This window comes from Mauremys mutica, chromosome 11 (genome assembly GCF_020497125.1).
Source record: "Mauremys mutica isolate MM-2020 ecotype Southern chromosome 11, ASM2049712v1, whole genome shotgun sequence".
Classification (NCBI taxonomy): domain Eukaryota; kingdom Metazoa; phylum Chordata; order Testudines; family Geoemydidae; genus Mauremys; species Mauremys mutica.
The window spans coordinates 67,214,647-67,220,908 of NC_059082.1; positions in this window are offsets into that span (position 1 = coordinate 67,214,647).

Here is a 6,262-nt window from a genome sequence, read left to right on the forward strand (position 1 = left end):
TGGTGCCCACTGAGGTTGGGGTGGAGCCGCTTTCTGCCGTGAGTCTGGGCAGATGGGAGTGTTTGTTGCGGTGGATTTAGCCCTGTGTGTTTATGGTGAGAGCGGCGGGCAGGAAGCCCTTCGCATAAGTCCCCAGTTTTTGCCTGCATTATATGAGTTTGGTTGTTTGCTGTATTTCTTTGTCACCCAAAGCGATTACAAGGATCTGTTTCCTTCTGACCTTTTCAGGAGGGGACCCTCTGCAGGATGCGGTGGGGGAAGGGAAGGATAGCTCAGTGGTTTGAGCATTGGGCTGCTAAACCCAGACTTGTGAGTTCCCTCCTTGAGGGGGCCATTTAGGGACCTGGGGTAAAAAATCTGTCTGGGGAGTGGTCCTGTTTTGAGCTGGGGGTTGGACTAGATGACCTCCTGAGGTCCCTTCTAACCCTGATAATCTATGAAAGGAGCCTAGCTACTCTTTGAGGAAGAAGAGAAAATGTGAGAGGGAAGGTCCTTTCTAGGATGGAGAAAAGAACATGCAGAGAGGAAAACTTCTGGAATGAGGTGTTATTTTTTACATAATACATGTGATTATATATCATCATATTAGTCATGGTGATTATATGCATTTAGTGACTGACTATTCACTTTGTCTGGTCAGTTATGATTTTTTGTTTATATTCTCTACCTGGGGGTCTGTCCACATATATAGTCTTTGGTGTCTCTGTAGAGCAGGGCTTCTCAAACTTCATTGCACCGTGACCCTTTTCTGACAACAAAAATTACTACAGGACCCCAGGAGAGACCAAAGCCTGAGAGCTCCTGGAGGGGTGGGGGAAAAGCCCAAGCCCCACCACCCTGAGCAGGACCGAAGCCCAAGGACTGCCTGGAGCATTATGTAAGTGGGGGAATGATCCCGCTATTGTGGGGAACTTTCCTTGCTTATACACTATTCCAGGGGAGTGGGCTAGTGAAAGGATCTGAGTCCTCACTTCCTTTACCCAGAGGTCTGCCTGACCTCAAGCGCTCCCCTTCCACTCTGCTGTGTGGCAGAGTCCTTGTAACCCCAACAAGGCTGGGCCCAGGATTCCTGGGGGGGCTTGACCCCCAACCTTGTTGTGGTCACTTAAGGCAGGGGCTAGGGTGTCCCCACTCGGGTGCTTCCCTGACCCACTGATCATTGCATACAGTTCAAAGCAAATACAATTTATTAAACAGCAATCAATTAAAAATAAGGAAAAAATGGGAAAGGTTAAAAGAATACACATAACCCTGCTCTGTGGCATGGGGACATCACAGCCAGCGTCTCTGGAATGCAAGGGGAGTTCATGTAAGGGGACTGTTGCCCCCTTACTAACATTCAGTGTGGGTGTTTGGTTGCTAGCTCCCAGCACTAAAAAGGGAGGGGTCGATGGGAAATCAGGAGCCTGAGACTCACAGTCTCCAGGAACAATGTGGAGAGGCCAATGCTCCAGATCATCCTGATTGACAGAGCAGGCAAGCTAATCGTGGAGTCTGGAGGCCAGGGAGGGTCCCGTCCTCCCTGTGATCTGGAATTGTCTGAGTCAGATGGAGTGGGGCTGAGCTAAGGAGAGAGCAGGGGCCCAAGCTAAGCTGCTAGGAGTAGAGCTGCAGCCCAAAAAGCTAGAGCACAGCCCAGAGAGAGCAGACCTGCCCTGGGAGCAGAGCTGCAGTAACCAGAGCCAGAGGGGCCAGACAAGCAGCCCAGGAAGCAGGTGAGAGCAGAGTCACAGAAGCAGCCTGCAGAGCAGACCTGCCCTGGGAGCAGAGCTGTAGCAACTGGAGCCAGAGGGGTCAGAGAAGCAGCCCAGAGAGCTGAAGGCAGAGCAGCAGCAGCAGCCGTGCTGAGGCAGAGTGGAGCTGGGGCTGGAGCAGTCCGGAGCCAGGTGTGGTGAGCAGCTGGGGAGAGCGAGGGGGACCCTGGGCAGTGGGCCCAGCACAGGGAGATGCCTCAGCCAAGAGGCCCTGCAGGCCAGACTTGGAGGGGGATCGTAACCCTGACAGGGCAGGGGTGACGCTGGGGAGAAGGTTCCTGCCACCCAGAGCCTGAGAGCGTGTGGCCACCGCCAGAGCAAGTGTCCAACCCGCAGCGTCCCTGCAGCACAGCCAGGGCCTGAGAAGGAGGCCTGGGACCTACAAGGAACAGACTGTGAACTGCCCTGACATCCCAGAGACACTGTTTGTGATGTTCTTTGCCACAGAGCAGCGTGATGTGTTTTCCTTTAACCTTTCCTGTTTTTCCTTATTCTTTTTTTAAATTAATTGTTAATTAAATAACTTGTATTTGCTTTAAATTGTACGATGTGATCAGTGGGTCAGGGATGTGCGCAGTGCAAAGAGAGCACCCTGGAGTGGGGACACCCTAGCCCCTGTCCTAGGTGACCACAGCAGGGTTGGGGGTCGAGCCCCCCAGGAATCCTGGGCCCAGCCTTGTTGGGGTTACAAGGACTCTGCCAGACAGGAGAGTGGAAGGGGAGTCCTCAAGGGCAGGGAGGCCTCTGGGTAAGGGAAGTGGGAGCGAGGACTCAGATCCTTTCGCTAGCCCATTTCACCGGGGTAGTGCAGAAGCCAGGAAAGTTCCCCACAATAGCAGGACCATTCCCCCGCTTACATTCAGTCTGTTCCTCACAAGTCCCAGGCCCCTTCTCAGGCCCTGGCTGTGCTGCAGGGATGCTGCCGGTCGGACACTTGCTCTGGCAGTGGCCACACACTCTCAGGCTCTAGGTGGCAGGACCCTTCTTTCCAGCATCACCCCCACCGTGTTGGGGTTATGATTCCCCTCCAAGTCTGGCCTGCAGGGCCACTTGGCTGGGGGTGTCTCCCTGCCCTGGGCCCACTGCCCAGAGTCTCCCTTGCTCTCCCCAGCTGCTCATTGCACTCGGCTCCAAACTGCTCCAGTTCCAGCTCCACTCTGCCTCGCTGCTGCTGCTGCTCTGCATCCAGCTCCCTTGGTTGCTTCTCTGGCCCCTCTGGCTCTGGTTGCTGCAGCTCTGCTCCCAGGACAGGTCTGCTCTGTGGGCTGCTTCTGTGACTCTGATCCCAGCTTTGACCTGCTTCCTGGGCTGCTTTTCTGGCCCCTCTGAATCTGGCCCAGCTCTGCTCCCCAGCTCAGCTTGGGCCCCTGCTCTCTCCTTAGCTCAGCCCTACTCTGTCTGACCCAGACAATTCCAGCTCACACGCAGGATGGGACCCCACCGGCCTGACTCTCTGGTTAGCCTGGCCCCCCCGTCAATCAGGCTGACCTGGAGCATTGGCCTCTACTGTTCCTGGGGACTGTCAGTCTCAGGGTCCTGATTTCCCATCGACCCCTCCCCTTTCTTTTGGTACTGGAAGCCAGCCAACCAAACCCCCCCCACTGAGTTTTAGTAAGGGGTCCCCTTACACTGAGCCCCACCACCCAAGACTGAAGCCCTCTGGCTTTGGCCCCGGGCTTCACCCCTGGGCCCTAGCAACTCTAAGCCAGCCCTGGTGACCCCATTAAAATGGGGTTGGGACTCATTCACCTCTACAGCAGTGGTTCTCAACCAGGGGTCTGGGGCCCCTGGGGGGCCATGAGCAGGTTTCAGGGGGTCCTCCAAGCAGGACCAGTGTTCGTCTTTGTGCCCTGGGCTCCAGCAAGTCTAAGGCCCACTGCATGCAGTTGAAGCCTGGGGCCCTGAGCAGCTTAGCTTCATGGTGCCCCCTGTGGCATGGGGGCCTGGGCAGTTGCCCTGCTTGCTACCCCTTAATGCCGGCCCTGGCTTTTCTATGCAGAAACCCAGTTATTGTGGCACAGGAGTTTTTATAGCATGTCTGGGGGGGTCTCAGAAAGGAAAAGGTTGAGAACACTTGCTGTAGAGGGTCTGCCTACTCAGGCCTTGATCTTATGATTGGATTCAAGGTTGTTAATATTCATCATTTTATTATATGATTTTACTATTAAAACAAATATAAGTGGGGACTTGCAACTATAGATTAACTACCATGGAAGCTTTCATTTGGGCCTCCCCCCCACCCCTTTTTTTTTTTGTAATTATATGGAGTGTCAGTATTTTTCCTTATAAAAATGGTAATGCTAGGAGGTGGATGATTTTTGCTTTTTAATATGTACCCCTTTATATCCTGTGATAGATGGGTTCTCTCTGTACTTAGGTTCACAATAAAAACGAGATTTTAAAAAAACATAAAAAGGACCTGTGAAAGTGGATGTTGTGAAATGTTGAAATCACTGGGACTCTCTGTGCATGTAGAGTTCTGTTTGTGTGGTTCTCCATGCAGGATTGGGGTCATCGTGTTTCAGGGGTGCGTGTGTGTGTAATGTGAAAGCAATTCAATCAGTATGGATAAATAACCTGGATTTGCTGAGATCTAGATAGATCAGTCTGCTTTTGGTTATGTGGGAGCATGACTCCTTTATTTACAGTGTGTATTTTCTAAGTGTGCTGTGTTGTTACAGCAAAACATTTGTATTACCCCTATGGTTCAAAACCAGTTGTGTAACTCAAAACTGCCAGGGATGATTTAGCAATACCTTGAAAGGGAAGATGTCCACTAGTAGCAGCAAAATCACCTGAACTGTCCCTTTTTTCCTGTCCCTTGTTATGGCAAACTGCTCTGTATTTTTGGGGCAATGGTTCATTTTGCTGATGTGGTGTAACCTATTTTGTTCAAAGTTTCTGTGGTGAATGAAGTGTATAGAAGTTTAATATTGCGACATGAGTGGCAATAAAAGATGTAAAAGCATCAAGAGAAAGTGAAAGTCTTACTGGATTCAGGAGGAGTTGGATCTGGCTCTAAATTAATCAGCCCCATAGACTTTTTAAATAATATTTAGTATACATTCTCTGTTATATCCCATTATATGTGGATGGGTTGTTTATATCCCATCTTCACTAGAGTTGGTACGGTCTGACACAGTGAAATGTCAAGAATACAAGTAGGTGTAATTCTCAAAAAATTATTTAACAATGACACAGAATTACACCTACTTGCATTCTTGAAATCTCACTGTGTCAGGACATGGCTACACTCATAGATGTAGAGCGTCAGGAGTTAAACCAGCCCTCGTAGACAGCAGCAGGGAAAGGGCTGCCGTGTGTTCACACTGTCAACTGCAAGTGCAGTGGCGTGGCCACATTTGCGGCACTTGCAGCGGCATTCGGAATGGTGCATTATGAGCAGCTATCCCACAGAGCACCTCTTCCCATTCTGGCACTGAGGCTTTTGGGAAGGGGAAGGGGCGGCGTGGGGCATCCTGGATCCTATCCCAGTGTCCCGTGATGCATCGCTTCGCATCCCAGCAATCCCTGTGCTTCTTTCCGCCATCTTTCAATGTTTTTTGTACTGCGCGCTCTGTCTTCCCTTTCGATCTGCGGGAGTGGATCCCGAACTGCTGAGGAATATGCTGATGGGTCTCACCAGCACATCACGAATTGCAGTCGTTACTCCTTAAGCTCCAAGTGGCAGTGAGGAGTCAGACGATGATATTAACACGCATAACGCATATGACATGAGATTGCTTGTGACATTCACAGACATGCTCACCACCGTGGAACGCCGCTTTTGGGCTCAGAAAACAAGCACGGAGTGGTGGGATCACATCGTCATGCAAGTCTGGGATGGTGAGCAGTTGCTGCAGAACTTTCAGATGAGGAAAGCCACTTTTATGGGATTTCGTTGTCGCATCGCAGGCGGACCTGGACAAATGCTCAACAGTCTGTTTGATTGGTAGCAAAGTCCGTTTATTTCTCTCCAGCATACATCTTTATACCTTTAAAGCAGGCAAGCAGGCAATTGCTAATTGGTTAACAAAATACACACAAGCACTGCTATAACTTCATAGGGTAACATCATCCTAGACAGCTTTCTAATTTATTATCCTATTATTGCCTGCTAGAGAGAAGTTAGCCAAGGCCAACTTCTCATAACAAAACTCACAGCCTAATTAACCCAACCTGAAAACCTAAACATCTCAAGCTTCCCACACTACCATCTGCTAAGCTAGCAAAATATTCCCAACACCTCCCCCCTTTAACTCAAAATCAAAACAAAAAAAAATAGCAAAACAAACCCAACTCATAACATCAATGCTACAATCTACACAAGCCAAAGCAAAAGGCAAATAAAAACACCAGCTATCTAACTAAGCCGTAACAATATCTTCCGCAGTGCCCTGCTCTTACCTATCACATCCCCCCTCCAGGTAATGCAAATGGCCCAAGGGGCCAGGAGGGTCCTGCCAGGGTGCGTGCCACACAACAACAGCGGCGGGCACACACATAGC